This window comes from Dendrobates tinctorius, unplaced genomic scaffold (genome assembly GCF_039654945.1).
Source record: "Dendrobates tinctorius isolate UK_male_01 unplaced genomic scaffold, ASM3965494v1 ptg000037l, whole genome shotgun sequence".
NCBI classification, from domain to species: domain Eukaryota; kingdom Metazoa; phylum Chordata; class Amphibia; order Anura; family Dendrobatidae; genus Dendrobates; species Dendrobates tinctorius.
The window spans coordinates 33,356,549-33,380,001 of NW_027361705.1; positions in this window are offsets into that span (position 1 = coordinate 33,356,549).

The window sequence follows — 23,453 nt, forward strand, 5'->3', positions numbered from 1 at the left end:
ATGAGGAGAGGCGCAGAATGGTATGGAGGCTGGTACCCAGGTGTAGTGTTGCGGAAATAACTGGAGGACACCAGAGTATGTGGTTCCAAAGCTTTACTCACTGTTTGCAGTTCACACAACTGCATGCCTCTGTACCGTGTTCTCCAGGCCAGGGCTCCAGCCAACCTCCAGGCAGGTTAGGATTCTCCCTTCTACACTCTGCCAATATGTACCTTACTGAATGACTCCTCCAATGCGCCTTTAGGTGAGAAGCACTCCAGTACTTAGCTACCCTGGAATGCCGCTCTCTAGGTGTTCCTAGTCTTTACTTGTATGACAGATAGCTGTAGCCTGCTTCGGGGACTCCTCACTGCGTCCCAGCTCTCTATTCAGTTGCTGTTGTGTCCCAAGTCTATGATGGGAGCAAGGCGTTAGCGGCTCACTACTCCGGTGTCTATTGCCGGACATAAAGATCCAATCAACCTCGGGGACCGGGCCCTGGCCTTTGCGCTCTCTGGTGTTGGATGTTGATCTCCATGAGGTCACTCATCCTCATTTTCATAGTCTTTTACTAGGCATTGCTCCTACTAGCCAGTTTCCTACTCCACACTGATGAGGGGCAATACCCCAAAACAGCTGTCTGTGGATGGATACCATGTTTTGGCATAGGTGGTTTCCTTCATTGGAGACTGCCCTTCCCGTGGTTGTTCCTTCCCGGTGAAAGACCTGGCTAGTCATTGCTTGCGTTGAGAAACATGATGGTGTCTCCGCGGCTAATTGATTTACATATTAGAATAGTTTGTGATGCCACCCGTGGTGTTTGGCAAGTAAGATGTTGAGCCAACGCTGCATGCAGATCTGCTGGGACTGATGGTGTGGTGCAGCAAAGATGGTGTATCTCCCCACAGGTGGAGCTGTAGTCCCAGGGCAGTGTAGGTGCAATGGATGAGGAGAGGAGCAGAATGGTAACCAGGTGTAGTGGTGCGGGAATAACTGGAGGACACCAGAGTATGCGGTTCCAAAGCTTTACTCACTGTTTGCAGTTCACACAACTGCCTGCCTCCATACCGTGTTCTCCAGGCCAGGGCTCCAGCAAACCTCCAGGCAGGGTAGGATTCTCCCTTCCACACTCCGCCAATATGTACCTTACTGAACGACTCCTCCAATGCGCCTTTAGGTCCGAAGCACTCCAGTACTTAGTTACCCTGGAATGCCTCTCTCTAGGTGTTCCTAGTCTTTACTTGTATGACAGACAGCTGTAGCCTGCTTCGGGGACTCCTCACTGCGTCCCAGCTCTCTATTCAGTTGCTGTTGTGTCCCAAGTCTATGATGGGAGCAAGGCTTTAGCGGCTCACTACTCCTCCGGTGTCTGTTGCCGGACATAAAGATCCAATCAACCTCGGGGACCAGGCCCCGGCCTTTGCGCTCTATGGACTGGAAGGGTTCTCCGTCTTTCTTCAACCAGCTTCCCACCATCCTTCTATTCTCCTTCGTTCCGATCTGTTCTATCTCTCTTATGGAATCTGTAGTCTCCAGTCTACGTCTCTTTCTCCTCTTCCTTCCCTAGGGAGCTCATTCCACTAAGACCAGTCCTCAGCCTCTCCTGACTGACTGCCTTCCTCCACCTTGAGCTCCTCTCAGGCTGACCTGCTGTCAGCCTGCTCTCCCTCTCTCTCAGACCCTCGACTGACTGACCTGAAATCCTACACCTTCCCTCTCTTTTGTATCATCTCACTCCACCCACCTCCCAGCACATCTCGTGTTACGAAGCAGGGTTTCACGAGGGGTGCTCTGCTAACCCCAGCATGAAGCTGTTAGGTGGCCCCACTGAACTATCCTGTGTGTGGAATTCAGGTGTGGAGTGTGGTCAGGAGTTCCCACCTTACCTGGATGGTGGGGCACTACACCTTAGGAGAAGGTGCAGTACCTCTGTGGCGACTGAAGCCTCAGGGGCGCCACACTAGTATTAAAACACTCACAGGGACCTGGTCCTTTAGTCAACTGGGATTTAGCTTTTTCACAGAAGAGCAGGCTAAATTCTAGTTGGCAGAAGGACCTGGTCCTTTAGGCAACTGGGATTTAGCTTTCTCACAGAGAGCAGGCTAAATCCAAGTTGGCTGAAGGACCTGGTCCTTTAGCCTGCTACGTCTAGTATTAAAACACTCACAGGGACCTGGTCCTTTAGCCAACTGGGATTTAGCTTTCTCACCGAAGAGCAGGCTAAATTCAATTTGGCAGAAGGACCTGGTCCTTTAGGCGACTGGGATTTAGCTTTCTACCTGAGAGAAGGCTAAATCCAAGCTGGCAGAAGGACCTGATACTTTAGCCTGCTAGGTCTAGTATTAAACACTCACAGGGACCTGCTCCTTTAGCAAACTGGGATTTAGCTTTCTCACAGAGAGCAGGCTAAATCCAAGCTGGCAGAAGGACATGATCCTTTAGCCTGCTAGGTCTAGTATTAAAAAACTCACAGGGACCTGGTCCTGTAGACAACTGGCATTTAGCTTTCTACCAGAGAGCAGGCTAAATCCAAGTTGGCTGAAGGACCTGGTCATTAAGCCTGCTAGGTCTAGTATTAAAACACTCACAGGGACCTGATCTGTTATGAATGAGTCACCGGAGGAGGAAAAAACAAAAATGCAAGCTAAGTCCAGAAAACCGGAGTTGTTGGTAGTTAGCGGATTGCAGACCCCTAATCCTAAATTCAAGTTGACAGAAGGACCTGGTCCTATAGGCGACTGGGATTTAGCTTTCTACCAGAGAGCAGGCTAAATCCAAGTTGGCTGAAGGACCTGGTCGTTAAGCCTGCTAGGTCTAGTATTAAAACACTCACAGGGACCTGATCTGTTATGAATGAGTCACCGGAGGAGGAAAAAACAAAAATGCAAGCTAAGTCCAGAAAACCGGAGTTGTTGGTAGTTAGCGGATTGCAGACCCCTAATCCTATTCACAACAACTAACAGTAGCCGTGGAGCGTTCCTAAGATGGTCCTAGACACCTCATCACAGCCGGAGAGCTACATAAGCCTAAAGAAAGAAAGGGGAAATCTAAACTGCCCCAGAGCAGACCCCAAAGCAATAGACAGCCCCCAACATGTATTGTTGGTGAAAACAGATGAAAACACAAACACAGACAGAAAGACAGGCAGAGCAAATGATGGGGCCCAACTAACTAGATAGGACAGGACAGAAAAGATGCTGGCTGCAATCCGCAAAAACCCTACCAAAAATGTCCTAACTAGATAGGACAGGACAGAAAAGATGCTGGCTGCAATCCGCAAAAACCCTACCAAAAATGTTCCAACATGTCTGATAGGAAAAACGGCCCTGAAGTCACTAGACTTCAAAATCCCTATATCAGCACTCCAATATATTCTGAAGACAGAGCAAAAGAGATTAAACCGATCAGGGACAAAATGGAAATTCAGCAAAGCCCCAGCCGGGGCAGCTGAACACAAAACTAAGCAAATCAGACAAAATCTCATGGAACAATAACAGAGCAAAAACTTAGCTTTAGAATACAGGAACTGAACTGGAGGCCAGAGCTCAGAGCAGAGAAATCACCAGCAACCCAACAGGGCGTCGGCTGCCTTATATCCACTCAGAGATTCCTGATGTCCAATCGCAATCCACCTGTTCAGGTGACAGGTCTCTCCAATCCAAATCAGTTTCACCACCTCCTTTCACCAGCAGAGGGAGTTCATCGGACATCAAAGGTGAACGAGAAAATGAACTCACAACAGTACCTCCCCCTTGAGGAGGGGTCACCGAACCCTCATCCACACCACCAGGCCGATCAGGATGGGCCCGATGAAAAGCACGAACCAATCTTTCGGCATGAATATCAGATGCAGAGACCTAAGAATTATCCTCCTGGCCATAACCCTTCCACTTAACCAAATTCTGGAGTCTCTGTCTAGCCAGACGAGAATCCAGTATCTTCTCAACCTCATATTCCACATTACCTTCAACCAATACAGGGTCAGGAGGTGCCACCACAGGAACTACTGGCTCAACAAACCTCTTCAACAGAGACTAATGAAACACATTATGGATCTTAAATGTAACAGGAAGAGCAAATCGAAAAGAGACCGGATTAAGAATCTCCAAAATCTTGTAAGGTCCAATAAATCTTGGTTTAAATTTTGGAGAAGCCACCTTCATAGAGATATTCTTTGATGACAACCAAACCATATCACCAATCTTAAACCGAGGACCAATGGTCCTATGCCGGTTGGAAAACCGCTGGGCATTTTCCTGGGATAGAGACAACTTATCCACCACTTGGTCCCAAATCTGATGCATTCTCTCCACCACAGTGTCAACGCCTGGGCAGGCAGAAGACTCCACCTGCCCTGAAGAGAATCGAGGATGAAACCCAAAGTTACAAAAAAAGGGTGACATCAAAGTGGCAGAACTAGCTCTATTATTTAAAGCAAATTCGGCCAAGGACAAAAATGAGACCCAATCATCCTGATCAGCAGAGATAAATCATCTCAAATAAGACTCCAAAGTCTGGTTTGTTCTCTCCGTCTGCCCATTGGTCTGAGGGTGAAACGCAGAGGAGAAGGACAACTGAATTCCCTGCTTGGAGCAAAACATCCTCCAAATTCTAGAGACAAACTGAACTCCCCTGTCTGATACAATGTTCTCAGGAATCCCATGCAAGCGAACCACCTGTTGCAAAAACAAGGGCACCAACTCTGAGGAAGATGGCAACTTAGGGAGTGGTGCAAGATGGACCATCTTAGAGAATCTATCACAAATCACCCAGATAACAGTCATTCTCTGAGAGACAGGCAGATTAGAAATAAAATCCATTGAAATATGGGTCCATGGCCTCCTGGGCACTGGCAAAGGCATCAACAACCCACTAGAGGGAGAACAAGGTTTAGACCGGGAGCAAGTCCCACAGGACTGCACAAAATTCCTGACATCACGAGACAAGGCGGGCCACCAAAAAGACCGACTCACCAAATCTCTAGTACCAAAAATACCTGTATGACCAGCCAATGCGGAGCAATGAACTTCAGACATCACTCTCTTCCTCCACTGGTCAGGAACATACAATTTTCCAATGGGACAACGCTCAGGTTTGTCCTCCTGAAACTCTTCCAGAGCACGTCTCAAATCGGGCGAGATGGCAGAAAGAACTACCCCCTCACCTAAGATGGTAGCAGGCTTGGTCACAATAGGAGACTCAGCAAAGAAACTCCTAGAGAGGGCGTCTGCCTTGACATTCTTAGTGCCCGGAAGAAAAGAGACCACAAAATCAAAACATGTGAAAAACAAGGCCCACCTAGCCTGTCTAGGATTAAAGCGTTTGGCCGACTCAAGGTAAATCAAATTCTTGTGGTCAGTGAGGACCACGACTTGATGTCTAGCTCCCTCCAACCAATGTCTCCACTCCTCAAATGCCCATTTCATGGCTAACAGTTCCCGATTCCCCACATCATAGTTGCGTTCTGATGGGGAGAACTTTTGGGAAAAGAAAGCACAGGGATTCATTTTAGATGTTACCGGATCTTTTTGGGACAAAACAGCTCCTGCACCAATCTCAGAAGCGTCCACCTCTACCTGAAACGGGAGTGAGACATCAGGTTGCCGCAAAACCGGAGCAGAAGTGAACCTCCGCTTCAGCTCCTGAAAGGAAGAAACAGCCTCCGGAGACCAATTCAGCACATCAGCACCCTTCTTAGTCAAATCAGTCAATGGTTTGACAATACCAGAAAAATTAGCTATAAATTTACAATAAAATTTAGCAAAACCCCAAAACTTCTGGAGGGCCTTCAAAGAAGTGGGCTGAACCAATCATAAATGACCTGTACCTTGGCCGGGTCCATTTCAATAGTTGACGGAGACAAAATAAATCCCAAAAATGAAATCCTCTGTACACCAAAAAGGCATTTCGATCCCTTAACATACAGGGAATTCTCCCTCAAAATCCGGAACACAGTCCGAACATGTTCCACATGAGAGTCCCAATCCCTGGAAAAGATCAAAATATCATCCAGATAGATGATCATAAATTTATCCACAAAGTCCTGGAAAATATCATTCATGAAGCACTGGAAGACAGAAGGGGCATTAGTGAGCCCAAAAGGCATCACCAAGTACTCAAAATGTCCCTCTGGAGTATTAAGCGCCGTCTTCCATTCATCCCCATGCTTAATGCGAATAAGATTATACGCCCCCCTGAGGTCAAGCTTGGTAAACCAGCAAGCACCTTTAACTCTGGAGAATAAATCAGAAATCAGGGGTAACAGATACTGATATTTAACAGTAATTTTGTTGAGGGAACGATAGTCAATACAAGGCCTTAATGAACCATCTTTCTTGGCCACGAAAAAAAACCAGCACCCAAGGGTGAAGAGGATGGTCTAATATGACCCTTCTCCAATGACTCCTTAATATAAGACCTGGTCCTTTAGGCGACTGGGATTTAGCTTTCTCGCAGAGAGCAGGCTAAATTCAAGTTGGCAGAAGGACCTGGTCCATTTGACCAATAGTTTTAGTATTAACCCCTTCACAACACATGATTCAGTTACGTCATATATCATAAAAATATAAGAAAAAAATATCACTTTTGCTCCATTAAAAAAAATACACAAATTTAGAATTGACGTGTTCAGAAAGGTCTGTCCAATCAAATTCTAAAATAATCTGATCGGTAAATGGCATAACGAGAAAAAAAACGAAAGCCATAATTACTTTTTTTTGATCGCTGCAACATTGCAATAAAATGAAATAAGACGTGATAAAAACATGGTATCCATGCCAAAATCGTATCAATAAGAACGTCCCGCCAAAATAAAAAAAATCCCAACGGCGATGTGGATGGAAAAATAAAAAAGTGATGGGAAGGAAAAATTTAAAAAAAGAAACGAAAATTGCACTAGGGTTAAAACACTCCTAGGTGCATGCATGGAAAAAAAAAACCGTGGTTGTGTGATCTACAAAAATGATCACCAGTAAATAAAATGGGACGCAGATGAGATTGGCACAGAATATTGTACACACTGGAATTAAGGGGAAAATTCTTGAGGCTGTTTTTTTTTTGTGGATTTACCAAAAAATCCGCTTAAAAAAACGCTTCCCATTCATTTTAATGCATTTTGCACTTTTTGTGCATAATGATGCGTTTTTTTCCGCAAAAAAAACGTTTCATGGTAAAAAATGCAGCATGCTCACTAATTTCGCGGAAAATTCCGCATTTCTGGCTATTTTCTATATGTCTGGGGACGCGCAGATAAAAACGCATAAAAAACGAACGTTTTTTGAGGAAAAAAAGAGCAAAAACCGTGCAGAAAATGAGTGGAAAAAAACGCGCGTTTTATGGGAAGGAGTCCTGTTTTTATGCAGAAATTTTCTGCATACGTGTGCACATAGCCTAAATGTCAGATATAAATAAATGTGTAATCAGATGTCATATCTAGTCTGCGGCTCAATATTAGTGCAAAAAATGACATGACAGGATTCATACCTACCGTATTTTTCGGACTATAAGACGCACCGGACCATAAGGCTATGTGCACACGTTGCGGATTCCGCTGCGGTTTTTTCCGCGCAGAAACGCAGGTAAAACCGCAGGTAAAGTGACCTGCGGTTTTCCTGCGGTTTGGTCTGCGGTTTTGCCCTGCGGTTTCACACCTCTACTATGTTAAAGGTGTGAAACCGCAGCGGAATCCGCAGAAACAATTGACATGCTGCGGAAAAAAAACCGCAGCAAAACCGCGCGGAAAAAAACGCACCGTCAGCACAGCGTTTTTGAAACCCCATAGGGTTTCATTGTACTGTACTTGGTCAGCGGAACTGCTGCGTTTCCGCAGCGGCAAAAACGCTGCGGAAACGCAGCAGAATCCGCAACGTGTGCACATAGCCTAAGACGCACCCCAATTTTCAGTAGGAAAATAGGGGGAAAAAAAATAATGTGTCAAATGGGGGTACGTCTTACAGTCCGAATTCAGCTTACCTGGGAAGGGATCCGGCACAGGTGAAGTAGTCACAGGGGTCATTCAGTGGTCCAGGCTCGTGCGGTGGCAGCTCTGTGCTGGGGCAGGTTGGTTGTGCTGGGGCAGCTGCGCTGGGGTAGGGGCAGCTGTGCTGGGGCTGGGGCAGCTGTGCTGAGGCAGGGGCAGCTGTGCTGGGGCAGGGGCAGCAGTGCTGGGGCAGCAGTGCTGGGTCAGCTGTGCTGACGCAGGGGCAGCTGTGCTGGGGCAGGGGCAGCTGTGCTGGGGCAGGGGCAGCAGTGCTGGGGCTGGGGCAGCTGTGCTGGGGCAGGGGCAGCAGTGCTGGGGCAGGGGCAGCAGTGCTGGGGCTGGGGCAGCTGTGCTGAGGCAGGGGCAGCTGTGCTGGGGCAGGGGCAGCTGTGCTGGGGCTGGGGCAGCTGTGCTGAGGCAGGGGCAGCTGTGCTGGGGCAGGGGCAGCAGTGCTGGGGCAGCAGTGCTGGGTCAGCTGTGCTGACGCAGGGGCAGCTGTGCTGGGGCAGGGGCAGCTGTGCTGGGGCAGGGGCAGCAGTGCTGGGGCTGGGGCAGCTGTGCTGGGGCAGGGGCAGCAGTGCTGGGGCAGGGGCAGCAGTGCTGGGGCTGAGGCAGCTGTGCTGAGGCAGGGGCAGCTGTGCTGGGGCAGGGGCAGCTGTGCTGGGGCTGGGGCAGCTGTGCTGAGGCAGGGGCAGCTGTGCTGGGGCTGGGGCAGGTGGGCTCTGCGGTGGTGGCAGCGGGCTGTGCTCCGGTGCAGGGGCGGCGGCTCCGCCGGCATTTCTTCGCAGCCCGGAGGCCCCCGCACTTCCCATGCTGGCCACCGCCATGTTGCGGTGGCCTCCGGGAGCATGGACGCCGGAAAGATGGCCGCCGGTCTGGGGACGGCGCATGCCCGGGATCAGATCTCGTCCCGAGATCTCGGGGGACAAGATTCAAATCTCGGCACCGAGATCTCGTCCCCCGAGATCTCGGGACGAGATCTGAAGCTGCGCATGCGCCGTCCCCAGACCGGCGGCCATATTCCTGGCATCCATGCTCCCGGAGGCCACCGCAACATGGCGGCGGCCAGCAAGGAAAGTGCGGAGGACTCCGGGCTGCGAAGAAATGCCGGCGGAGCTGCTGCCCCTGCACCAGAGCACAGCCCGCTGCCACCACTGCACCGCAGAGCGCCGCCCGCTGCCACCACCGCACCGCAGAGCCCCGTCCGCTGCCACCAGCCACCAGGTTAGTACCATGTATTGCGACCATAAGACGTACCCCGCACTTTCCCCCAAAATTTTTGGGGAAAAAAGTGCGTCTTATGGTCGGAAGAATACGGTATATACAATAAGTGTCCTTCTGTCTACTGGGATTTAGCATTCTTATATAGAGCAGGCTAAATCCAAGTCGGCTAAAGGACCTGGTCCCTCTGTCAACTAGGAAATAGCCGACTCTGTGTGAGAAAGCTAAATCCCAGTGCACAGAAGGACCAGGTCCTTTAGCTGACTTGGATTTAGCTTTCTCTATACTGAGCTGGCTATTTCCAAGTTGGCAGAGGGACCAGGTCCTTTAGCCGACTTGGATTTAGCCTCAACCGCAGGACTCTGCTGTGCTGGTTGTCATGGTGCTGGATGAGGGAAGTTTGTGTGGGGTCAGGAGGGGTTTACAGGGTGGATGTAGCAGAGCTGTGTGTGTACGAGGTGTACGGAGCCGAGCCGTGTGTACAATGTGTACGGAGCTGAGTCGGGTGTGTACGAGGTGTACGGAGCGGAGCCGCGTGTGTACGAGGTGTACGGAGCGGAGCCGCGTGTGTACGAGGTGTGCGAAGCGGAGCCGCGTGTGTACGAGATGTACGGAGCTGAGCCGGGTGTGTACGAGGTGTACGGAGCGGAGCCGCGTGTGTACGAGGTGTACGGAGCAGAGCCGGGTGTGTACGAGGTGTACGGAGCGGAGCGAAGCCGCGTGTGTACGAGGTGTATGGAGCAAAGCCATGTGTGTACAAGGCTTACGGAGTGGAGCCATGTGTGTACAAGGTGTACAGAGCGTGGCCGCGTGTGTACAAGGCATACGGAGCAGAGTCGCATTTGTACGAGTTTCACGGAGCGGAGCCATGTGTGCGCGAGGTGTACGGAGCGGAGCTGTGCGTGTACGAGGCATACAAAGCTGAACTGTTTGTGTATGAGGTGTGCAGAGCCATGCGTGTACGAGGTGTATGGTGGGGAGCATTCATACCTTCCAACTGTCCCATATCCAATGGGACAGTCCTGATTTTGAGAGAGAGACTGCCCCAGCTGGGAGTTTACTTTTCCCGCGGACACAGGAGTACACGGCGGAGCCCCGAGCAGCACTTTAAAACTCGCACGTGACGTTCTACCAGAAGTGACGTGCTAGAAGCTGACCGGAAATGAGGTAATTTTGGGAGGAGATTGTGACGGAACCATGGAGGCACTTCAGGGAATGCTTCAGATCACCGTGTCCTCCGACAGCTCGGACAGCGGGATTGCCTTGGAATCAGGGATGCCGGCTATGTGAGCGGATCATGATATGTCCTGCATCGGGAGGCTCAGGTGGCACTATAATGGGAGCCGGGCTGCTATGGTATCTTTATAGAATATTTCTTTATCTCTCTGTTCTTTCCTTCTTTCTCTCTCTAATCTTTCCTTTTTTCTTTGTCTCTCTGTTCTCTTTCTTTCTTTTCCTCAGTACCAGCCACTGTGCCCAAAATGACTGATGTATATACACTGTATATACATCAGCCTCGAGTCAGCACCTATCTATACGTAAGCCTCAGCAACAGTATATATGTAAGCCTCAGCACCAGTATATACATCAGCACCTGTATAACACACAGGAGCTGGGGCTGATGTATATACAGGTGCTGGCGGGGGTGATGTATATTCTGGTGCTGACTTGAGGCTGATGTATATATGAGATGTATGTATTTACAGCACTGATCAGCCTCTAGTGAGCACCTATATATACACCAGCCCCAGCACCTGTATATACATCAGCCCTAGCACCTGTATATACATCAGCCCCATCACCTCTATATACTGTACATCAGCCCCAGCACCTGTATATACATCAGCCCTAGCACCCGTATATACACCAGCCCCAGCACCCGTATATACATCAGCCCCAGCACCCGTATATACATCAGCCCCAGCACTCGTATATACATCAGCCCCAGCACCTGTATATACAGTACATCAGCCCCAGCACCCGTATATACATCAGCCCCAGCACCCATATATACATCAGCCCCAGCACCCATATATACATCAGCCCTGGCACCCGTATATACATCAGCGCCAGCACCCGTATATGCATCAGCCCCAGCACCAGTATATACATCTGCCCCAGCACCCGTTTATATATCTGCCACAGCACCCGTATATGCATACGTATATGGGTCGCCCCTCATCACACCCAGGGCAGCGGGGTACTCGGTACCGGGCCGATGTCAGGGGAAATGTGTCACAGCAGCGGTGACCCGGTCCGTGGCCCTGGGCACCCGATATCAATGGCGGTGATGTTTGTGATATAGTTTATATGGATAGTTAGTGACGCCACCTGTGGTGCTCGGCAAGTGTGATGTTAGGCCGACGCTGCGGGCAGATCCTCTGGGACTGATGGTATGCGCAGCTTAGATGTTAAAGCTCCCCACAGGCGGAGCTGTAGTCCCAGGGCAGTGTAGATGAAGTAATGGCGGGGAGGCGTAGATGATGTAGGTACAGGTACTCAGGTGTAACGGTGCGGAATAACTGGAGGACACCAGGGTGTGTGGTTCCAAGGCTTTACTCACTGTTTGCAGTTCACACACACGCCTGCCTCCGTACTGTGTTCTCCAGGTCAGGGCTCCAGCCAACCTCCAGGCCAGATAGGATTCTCCTTTCCACACTCCGCCAACATGTACCTTCCTGAACGACTCCTCCAATGCGCCTTTAGGTGCGAAGCACTCCAGTACTTAGTTACCCTGGAATGCCTCTCTCTAGGTGTTCCTAGTCTCTACTTGTATGACAGACAGCTGTAGCCTCGTTCGGGGACTCCTCTCTGTGTCCCGGCTCTCTATCCAAGTGCTGTTGTGTCCCAAGTCTATGATGGGAGCAAGGCGTTAGCAGCTCACTACTCCTCTGGTGTCTGTTGCCGGACATAAAGATCCAATCAACCTCGGGGACCGGGCCCCGGCCTTTGCGCTCCGGACCGGAAGGGCTCCCTATCCTTCTTCAACCAGCTTCCCACCGTCCTTCTATTCTCCTTCATTCCGATCTGTTCTATCTCTCTTATGGAAGGTTAGGTTATCAATCTTATCAGTCTCTTTCTCTGTCTTTCTTGTGCCAGCAGCCCAGCTCACTGGGACCTGCTGCAGCACGTCCTTCAGACACCCATCTTCTCTCTTCTCTCTCCTCTAACTAACTCTCACTCTTCCCACTCTTTTGTATCATCTCACTCCACCCGCCTCCCAGCACATCTCGTGTTACGAAGCAGGGTTCCACGAGGGGTGCTCTGCTAACCCCCAGCCTGAAGCTGTTAGGTTGCCCCACTGAACTATCCTGTTCGTGGAATGCAGGTGTGGAGTGTAGTCAGGAGTTCCCACCTTACCTGGATGGTGGGGCACTACACCTTAGGAGAAGGTGCAGTACCTCTGTGGAGACTGAAGCCTCAGGGGCACCACATACCCCCTCGTTAAACACAGCACGTCCGCGGGCTGCAAGACAACAAAAGTACAATACAGGAACACACAAAAATTTTTAAATGCTGTTTAACAATACTTATCTAATCCTCCTAATGTAGGAGGCACATTTCTTAAACGTTACAAACAGGCTAACTTCCTATCCTAGTATCAAAAGTTTACTTAAGTGCAATTCTTAATTCAAAGTGCTATTCTCTGTAACACATTTTTCTTTATTTCATTTTCTATCAATTATTCCCTTTTTCTTTCTCTCTCTACTGGACGCAAGACACTGACCATCTACACTTGGCCTGTCACCTGTCACTTTCAATTCTTTATTCTTTATTCAATTCTCACATTCTATCTCAAAACTTTTCTAGTTCTCTGTATCAAACATGCTATAAAAGACATTTACTTTTCATAATTCTTGCAAAGTGCTGAACACTGCTCCCAGCGGGGATTTCTTGCAGTGTCCCTTGAGGTAGACATCATTCTTCGAAAAGTGTCCATTCAAAAACATCATCTTCGCAAAGTGTCTTTGTGTAACCATTATCTTCACAAAGGGGGTCTTATATGTAAAACCAAGAAAGGGCACCTAAAGAGGTGCAAACTATTTACAATAAAAATTTTGGATCATACAGCGTTCATGATCTCCTCAGTTCCATTTAAAAAACAACGCTGCCAATCAAAAACTGGGCAACATGATGAACAAAAAGACAAAGGCACAACTGGTGCAACAAACCCTCCTGGGTAACGAGATTTGGAAAAGTATTTTCTTCTACTGGTAATCTCCTCCTGGGGTTCTGGAACTGGAACCATCACCATATTTGAGATAATCATTGACCATTTGTAGGTAGTCCTCTTCCCACGGTGTCAAGTCAGAGATCTTCTTTTTAGGCTGCCGGGTTGGAATTGACGTGGTAATGGTTGGATTCCTAGGCACCTGAGCAGCTTGGGTGGTAACTGTAGGTGGAGGAGCATTAACAGGGCTCTTTGGCAGGTACCGCTCACTAAATTCTGCAGGGATACGGTGCACATTCAGGGCGTACCATCCCCTGAGCCTCTCATGGCGAGTGAAGGTCACATACTCCCCAGGCTGCAGGTTTCTTTTAGGGTGTCCTTTGGGCAAGTGGGATTCAATGTCCCTCCGGTTAAAGAATAAGTCACTTATCCTCTTGGGGTCTGCAATAAATCCGAACCCCCATTCTTGATTGACATTAAGGACCTGCCCCCATCCTGCGGCATCCTGGGAACTGTAATGCCCAGCACGGGCCCTCTCTTTCCTGCTCAAATCCGGGCCCAGCACAGCCAATCTCCTCTGCTCCCTCTCCCGGTACTCAGCTGCCAGCTGTTTAATGGTGGCTCGGCAATAGGCCTCATTCTGCTCTTCCTCCTCCCGGGACCTGCTTTTGACTACTGGGGCCTGCGGTACCACCGTTGGGGGTTCCGGTGTCTCCCCACGGGGACTGGCTTCCCGGTCCCAGACCAGGTCTAGTACAACCTGGTCGGCCGCTGCAACGGTGGGGCAACCCCGGGTCTTCTCGGCTGAAGGGGCACCGGACATACCTGAGGTCTCCCGGCGGTGCGGCCTCTGCTCCAGTGCAGGTGATGAAGGAGCAGGTGCGGGCTCTGGATCCACAGGGGTCTCTGTGGGGACTGGCGCAACCACGTCAGGTCCAGGTTGGAGCTCCGCTTCCACTCCCGGGTCCTCCGATAACTTCTCCGGGCAGGTGGTGCTCAACTGCACGATCAGGGTAGATGTGTAGGTCAGCGCCGCCCAGGGGCAGTCCGGTGTAGCAGCGAGTAGCGGTGAACTGGGTACCTCACTGGTTGGCCCCACCTGGGCGCGCTGCCATCTCAGCCTCTCCAGTGCTTCTCTTCTTAGCTGCAGACGAGTAGTCAGTTCCGTGATCTCATCCTGTAGCTGCCGGCAACTCATGCGAGTTTCAGGGTTGGAGCCGTCAGCCATGGCGCCGGGGGTTTGCACTTCCCCACGCTCCGCAGGACTCCTTCCCTCACTCTGCAAAATGGCGTTCTGGCGTTCTTCTTCTTGCTCCGCCCTTCTGCTCGCCACGGGCTTCCTCTGCCCCACCTTCCGCGGGCGGCGTCTTCTTCCAGCGCCTCCATACCAAGCCAGTATATGAACCCCTCAGGGGGTGGGACATGCATCTGTCACATAGTAATTCAGGCAGGGAAGGCCCAATACTCTTCGAGGTCTTTTCTTAGGACCTCCCATCTCTTCACACCCTTCATCTCCGTGCCAGCGGCCATTTCTAATGTCCATTTTACAGTCTATTAAATTTGGTCTTTTGAACATTTTCAAAAGTTGTAAATCCAAGGCACACAGAACCCGATGGCATCGGGTCTCGTCATCCTGTTCGTGACGAAAAAATTGGGTCTCCCCTCATCACACCCAGGGCAGCGGGGTACTCGGTACCGGGCCGGTGTCAGGGGAAATGTGTCACAGCAGCGGTGACCCGGTCCGTGGCCCTGGGCGCCCAATATCAATGGCGGTGATGTTTGTGATATAGTTTATATGGATAGTTTGTGACGCCACCTGTGGTGCTTGGCAAGTGTGATGTTAGGCCGACGCTGCGGGCAGATCCTCTGGGAATGATGGTATGCGCAGCTTAGATGGTAAAGCTCCCCACAGGCGGAGCTGTAGTCCCAGGGCAGTGTAGATGAAGTAATGGCGGGGAGGCGTAGATGATGTAGGTACAGGTACTCAGGTGTAGCGGTGCGGAATAACTGGAGGACACCAGGGTGTGTGGTTCCAAGGCTTTACTCACTGTTTGCAGTTCACACACACGCCTGCCTCCGTACTGTGTTCTTCAGGTCAGGGCTCCAGCCAACCTCCAGGCCAGATAGGATTCTCCTTTCCACACTCCACCAACATGTACCTTCCTGAACGACTCCTCCAATGTGCCTTTAGGTGCGAAGCACTCCAGTACTTAGTTACCCTGGAATGCCTCTCTCTAGGTGTTCCTAGTCTCTACTTGTATGACAGACAGCTGTAGCCTGCTTTGGGGACTCCTCTCTGCGTCCCGGCTCTCTATCCAAGTGCTGTTGTGTCCCAAGTCTATGATGGGAGCAAGGCGTTAGTGGCTCACTACTCCTCCGGTGTCTGCTGCCAGACATAAAGTTCCAATCAACCTTGGGGACCGGGCCCCGGCCTTTGTGCTCCGGACCGGAAGGGCTCCCTATCCTTCTTCAACCAGCTTCCCACCGTCCTTCTATTCTCCCTCTCTTATGGAAGGTTAGGTCATCAATCTTATCAGTCTCTTTCTCTGTCTTTCTCGTGCCAGCAGCCCAGCTCACTGGGACCTGCTGCAGCACGTCCTTCAGACACCCATCTTCTCTCTCCTCTGACTAACTAACTAACTCTCACTCTTCCCACTCTTTTGTATCATCTCACTCCACCCGCCTCCCAGCACATCTCGTGTTACGAAGCAGGGTTCCAAGAGGGGTGCTCTGCTAACCCCCAGCCTGAAGCTGTTAGGTTGCCCCACTGAACTATCCTGTGTGTGGAATGCAGGTGTGGAGTGTGGTCAGGAGTTCCCACCTTACCTGGATGGTGTGCCACTACACCTTAGGAGAAGGTGCACTACCTCTGTGGTGACTGAAGCCTCAGGGGCGCCACATATATACAGTAGTCTCAGTGTGATATATATTCAGCAGTATGTAACATAATATAGTATAATACTGTCAATTATAATGTAGAGTTGTGTGTATATAGTGTAGAGCTGTTCATATAGCATGTTGCTGTGTATATAGTGTGGAATCCACACTTTATACACTGGCCCATCTCTACACTATACAGTATATACACAACTCCACTCTATATTCCTTACCACAGTATATAGTGTAGAGCTGTGTACATTGTGTATGCTCCTCCTGTCCAGTAGATATGGTGTAAATATAAGCATCTGCTCTAAGTGTATCTATGAAAATAAAAAGCGCTCCGATGAATTGTGCAAAGTGGCGGACTCTTTTTTAGCACATGTGACAAAGTTTTGGATCTATAACAGATCATTCCTCTGCTATGGAATTGAAATATTACCACATGGGCTAATAAAGAGTCCTCCACTTTTCTCTTATTTAATCATTTAATCGGTGTCCTGATTATTTTCTTTTTATAAATGCCTTTGATTTAAGGGTGTGTGTCCTAAAAGCATTTCACCCACTGCTTAATATTTGGTGGTGCTCAATTATGACACATATCAAGACTGACATCACCACTCGGCAAAAGCGGGCAAGTGCCGTCGGGGACTTGGCATGCTATGGGGCTCGTAAGTAGTGGGGCTCCGGTGCCAGCATCGACACAGTTGAAAACAATGATGAGTGAGGGAGCCATCTGCTGATGCTCCCTCTCTCATCATTCCCCCTCTGCGTCTGAGCTCTGTGACGTCTTAGTGCAGAGGGTACAATGACATCACTACAGTGAACTGTTTGTGCCAAGCAGTGCAGAGGATCAGAATACACTGAGGAGACCAGAGCAGTGGGGACAGGGAGAGGTATTATATGGGGCCCATTATATTGTATGAAGTAATATATGGGGCCCATTATACTGTATAAAGTAATGTATAATAGTGTATGGAGCATTATATGGGCTCATTGTACCGTATGGAGGAATATGTGGGGTCCATTGTACTGTATGGAAAAATATATGAGGCCATTACACTGTATGGAGCATTATGTGTTGCCCATAATATTGTATGGAGGACTATGTGGTGCCCATAATACTGTATGGAGGACTATGTGATGCCCATAATACTGTATGTAGGACTATGTTGTGCCCATAATACTATGAAGGACAATGTTGTGCCCATAATACTGTATGGAGGACTATGTGGTACCCATAATACTCTATAGAGGACTATATGGTGCCCATAATACTGTATGGAGGTCTATGAGGTGCCTATAATACTATATGGAGGACTATGTGAGGCCCATAATACTGTATGGAGGACTATATGGTGCCTATAATACTCTATAGAGGACTATATGGTGCCCATAATACTGTAAAGAGGACTATGTGGTACCAATAACAATGTATGGAGGACTAAGTTGTGCACATAATACTGTATGGAGGACTATGTGGTGCCCATAATACTGTATGGAGGACTATGTGGTGCCCATAATACTGTATGGAGGACTATGTGGTGCCCATAATACTGTATGGAGGACTATGTGGTGCCCATAATACTGTATTGAGGGTTGTCCAAATTCGGAAGTTCTCCCCTATCTTTTGGATAGGGGATGACTTTCTGTTTGTTGTGGATCTGACCGCTGGGACCCCCATGATCCTAGGAAACGTAGCTTTGAAGAGCACCATGTGAATGGAGCTGTGGTCCAATCATACGCACTGTGATGCCATTAACATGTGGCTCTTCAAATAACTCCTATAAGAGATTGATGAGGGGACGACAAAGTATAGCAAAAATTCACGGATCGGGGCTGATGAGTGTTATAGTTTGTGGGCTGGTGAGATTCGTGTAGCAGGGCTGCTTTTTTGTCCCAGCACGGCACCGCTGAGATGGACACTTCGGCGTATGTGGTACAGTGGTGTCTCGTGCAGAGGACACTCTCTGGCTGAGCGTGCAGTAGGTGCTGGGAGCACTGCGGCGCTATGCAGTGTCACCGCTTGGCGCTGACTCAAGACCCTAAACCATACGTATCAAAGGGAAGGGGTTTCTCATGAGTCATTCAGCGGTTCACAAGCATCCATCATCACACACAACACTATGCATAACTGTCTATACTAGCGCATGGCTGAGTGGCCATGCGGCTCTTTTGTAGCAGCGTCCTTCCAGGACCTTCCAAGTAGTGGACCAATATGAGCAGGAACGGCACCTGCGCATGTGACCTCTGGCCTCCAATGAGAGGTTGTCCCGCATGCTCAGTACCCAAAAGACAAGACTTAGTCTCAGAAGCGTCTACTTGCTGCTGACTCAAAGATGGAGTTATAGCAGAGCCAGAAGAAGCAACTGGACGCCTAGCATCATCCTGGGCAAGACGCCTGGATTGACATCTTTGCTGAGCAGGAATCTCTGCGGCTGCAGAGGAATGGGAGACCGCAGAGGACTTGGTTCGAGATTCCCCCTGTGCAGTGGGGCAAACTGGACGCCTAACAGTTGTAGGGATATCATTCTGTATAGAGGGGAGCTGTGGGGACATCATACTGTGTAGAAAGGAGCTGTGTGGACACCAAACTCTGTAGCATGGAGCCTTGGGCACATTATACTGTATGTAAAGGAGTTTTGGGGACATTATACTATATAGAGGAGAGCTGTGGATCAACATAGGGTAGCTGTACGCCCAGTGTATTGTGTATAGAGAGATGTGTGGGCATTACACTGTGTATAGGGGAGCTATAGGAATATTGTACTGTGTATTGGAGAGCTGTGGGGACAACATACTGTGTATAGGGGAGTTGTGGGCGCATAATGTTATTTATGTGGGAGCTGTGGATCCATTATACTGCGTATATAGAGCTCTGTGGGCAATATACTATGTATAGGGGAGCATGTGAGACATCTTACTGTGTAGAGAGGAGCTGTGGGCCCATCATACTGTGTATAGGGGAGTTGTAGGGACATCATACTGTGTATATGGGAACTGTGAGGACATCATACTATGTATATGGGAGCTGCGGAGACATCATACTGTGTAGAAGGAAGCTGTCAGGACATCATACTGTGAGGAGAGGAGCTACCATTGACATCATACTTTGTTTAGGGGAGCTGTGGGGATATCACACTGAGTAGAGGGGAAATGTGGGGACATCATGCTGTGTACAGAGGAGCTGTAAGGATATCATACTGAGTATATGGGAACTGGGAGGACTTCATACTATGTACATGGGAGCTGCGGAGATATCATACTATGTATAAAGGAGTTTTGGGGACATTATACTGTATATAGGGGAGCTATGAGCCTAACATACTATTTATAGGGTAGCTGTAAGCCCATTATACTGTGTACAGAGAGGTATGTGGGCATTATACCATGTATGGGGACATCATACTGTGTACAGGGGAGCATTAGATTGTGCATATGGGTGATGTGGGCCCATTATTCTGTGTGTGTGGGATCTGTATAGTAGTGGGCACTATTATGTGGGGCTGAAAGAGAAGTTTTGTGCCAAACCATAGGTGCAGTAATAGTGAAACATATTGGGGTATTAACAGTATAAGGAGTTTGTGCAGGTTAGGAATAAATGGAGATTGTGCTGGAAATATGAGAAGTTAAATGTGTCTTTGTTGTAAATTTTGCAGAGGAGTCGTGGCTGGAGAACTTGTCATGTTGGTCTGGGCAATCAGAAAGAACGCCATCTGTAAGTCACTACATATAATTATACTGTAATCAATTGTACGTTCAGCAGGTCTGGTATCTACCACTATATGGTCACCATACGGCGGTAATATTATTGTTGATTTTTGTATAGTATTTATTTTCAGTAAAAGCATGGCAATTGGCTGAGGTTCTCCTATACACACTTTTAGGGTGCACCACCGTAGTTGTACACATGGTTAACTATTTAGAGGCCTACTCATAAATTTCAGTGCTAGCTAGGGTGCCCCTAGCTTTAGGGACAGGGAATGAGCCTTGGTCCTGGGACACCCGACAAGAGTCATGACATTAAACAGTTGTATGATGTTTTTTCTGGGACCATTTTCTGTTACAAATACATACTATTTGCATTACACACCAAGTTGTAAATGTATATATTGTCATTTTTAAAGAGCACCTTATGTATGCACACACTTTTTATTTTTACTTACACATTTTATTATTCCTCACTTTATTATTAAAGGGAATATATCACCAGGTTTTTGCCCCCAATATAAGAGCAGCTTAATATAGTACAGTGGCTGATACCCTGTAGTGTGTAGTCTTTAAAAAATCATTGCTTTACTAGTAAACCTGCTGCCATATTGTCAAACCACACCTCCACTACTGATTGGCAGCTTTTTGCCTATGCACAGTGCCAATCAGTGGTTTGGGCAGGGTTACACAGAGCTCAGCAGTGGCGTAACTACAAAGTTATGGACTCCTGTGCGAACTTTCAAATGGGGCCCCCCCATGCCAAAATACATGCACATCTCTGCTCCATACACCACGTACACGCGTGGCTCTGCACACCTTGCACACACGTGGCTCCACTCCACACACCTCGTGCATACACATCTCCGCTCTGTACACCTCATACACACGCAGCTCTGCTCCGTGCACTTCGTACACACGCGGCTCCACTCACCTCGTACACACGCAGCTCTGCTCACCTTGTACACACAAAACTGCGCTCCATACACTTCGTACCAGGGCTGTGGAGTCGGTAAGCCAAACCTGCGACTCCGACTCCGACTCCTCAATTTCCCTTACACAGACTCCGACTCCAACTCCGACTCCGACTCCACGACTCCGACTCCGACTCCCACACATATTGCTTATATTTAAGTGAAAAATTTATTGTAGTACAATGTGAACCTCAGAGATTTAATCATTTTTATGATCCAATAATCAAGATGTTTAGATAGAACAGAATATATATTGGTGTACTACCCGGTTTTCATTCTTTTTGGTACAGATACGATATGGATAGACAGATATGGATAAATGGATAGATAGAGCAGATTTCTAATCTGCTTTTGCTATTGAAAACATTATCTATGAGCTCAAAAACCTTTCAGGTGATGCAGTTTTTTAAAAAGATGATCGGCTTTTGCAGCTGAAAAACGTATTCTCAAAAAACACAGGAAAAACGCTGTGTGTGAATGTAGCCTTAGATCAGGAATATAACAGCCATTTATAGGACATTTCATAACTTTCCCAAATTCCTATGAAAAAATATTCAGCACATCCTGCATTGAATTACTGTACCCAATTTATTATATATTTTAGGAGTCGGAGTCGGTCCATTTTATACCGACTCCAACTCTGACTCCGACTCCACCAAAATGAGCACCGACTCCGACTCCGACTCCACGACTCCGACTCCGACTCCACAGCCCTGCTTCGTACACACAAGGCTCTGCTACATCCACCCTGTAAACCCCTCCTGACCACACCCATAAACTTACCCTCATCCAGCACCATGACAACAGACAGAAAGCTAGAGTAGAAAGAGAACCGTAGGGAATTTTTAATTGAAGTAAATTAGAAAAGTGGTTAGAATGTTTAATTAACCCCTTTACCCCCTTGGGTGGTTTGCACGTTAATGCCCAGGCCAATTTTTACAATTCAGACCACTGTCCCTTTATGAGGTAATAACTCTAGAACGCTTCCATGGATCCTGGTGGCTCTGACATTTTTTCTCGTGACATATTGTACTTCATGTTAGTGGTAAAAGTTCATTGATATAACTTGCGTTTATTTGTGAAAAAAACGGAAATTTGGCAAAAATTTTGAAAAATTTGCAATTTTCCCACTTTGAATTTTTGTGCCCTTAAATCACAGAGATGTGGCACTTAAAAAAACTTAATAAGTAACATTTCCCACGTGTTTACTTTACATCAGCACAATTTTGGAACCAAATTTTTTTTTTGTTAGGAAGTTATAAGGGTTAAATGTTGACGAGCGATTTCTCATTTTTACAACACCATTTTATTTTTAGGGATCTCATCACATTTGAAGTCACTTTGAGGGGTCTATGTGATAGAAAATACCCAAAAGTGACACCATTCTAAAAACTGCACCCCTCAAGGTGCTCAAAACCACATTCAGGAAGTTTATTAATCCTTCAGGTGCTTCACAGGAATTTTTTGAATGTTTAAAAAAAAATGAACATTTAACTTTTCTTGACAAAAAAAATTACTTCAGGTCCAATTTTTTTTATTTTACCAAGGGTAACAGGAGAAATTGGACCAGAAAATTTATTGTGCAAATTGTCCTGAGTACGCTGATACCTGATATGTGGGGGGGAACCACTGTTTCGGCGCAAGGCAAAGTTCAGAAGGGAAGGAGAGCCGTTTGACTTTTTCAACACAAAATTGGCTGGAATTCAGATCGGATGCCATGTCACGTTTGGAGAGCCCCTGATGTACCTAAACAGTGAAAACCCCCACAAGTTACCCCATTTTGGAAACTAAACACCCAAGGAACTTATCTAGCTTTGTGGTGAGAACGTTGAACCCCCAAGGGCTTCACAGAAGTTTATAACGTACAGCCGGACAATTAAAAAATCATTTTTCTTCCACAAAAATGATCTTTTCACCCCCATTTTTGATTTTCCCAAGGGTAACAGGGCCCCAAAAGTTATTGTGCAATTTGTTCTGAGTGCGCTGATACCCCGTATGAGGCGGTAAACGAATATTTGGGCGAATGGCAGAGCTTGGAAGGGAAATTGTGCCATTTGACCTTTTTGGCTGGAATTGAGATCGGACGCCATGTCGCGTTTGGAAAGCCCCTGATGTGTCTAAACAATGTAAACCCCCCCACCAATTACACTATTTTGGAAACTAGACCCCCCCAAGGAACTTATCTAGATGTGTGGTGAGAACTTTGGAACAACAAGGGCTTCACAGGAGTTTATAACGTACAGCCGTAAAATTAAAAAATCATATTTTTTCCACAAAAATGATCTTTTCACCCCCAGTTTTTATTTTCCCAAGGGTAACAGGACCCCAGAAGTTATTGTGCAATTTGTCCTGAGTACGATGATACCCCATATGTGGGGGTAAACCACTGTTTGGGGGCATGGCAGAGCTCGGAAGGGAAGCAGCGCCATTTGACTTTTTTGTGTGGAATTGAGATCAGACACATGCCGCGTTTGGAAAGCCCCTGATGTGCCTAAACAGTGGAAACCCCCCACAAATGTCACCATTTTGGAAACTAGACCCCCCA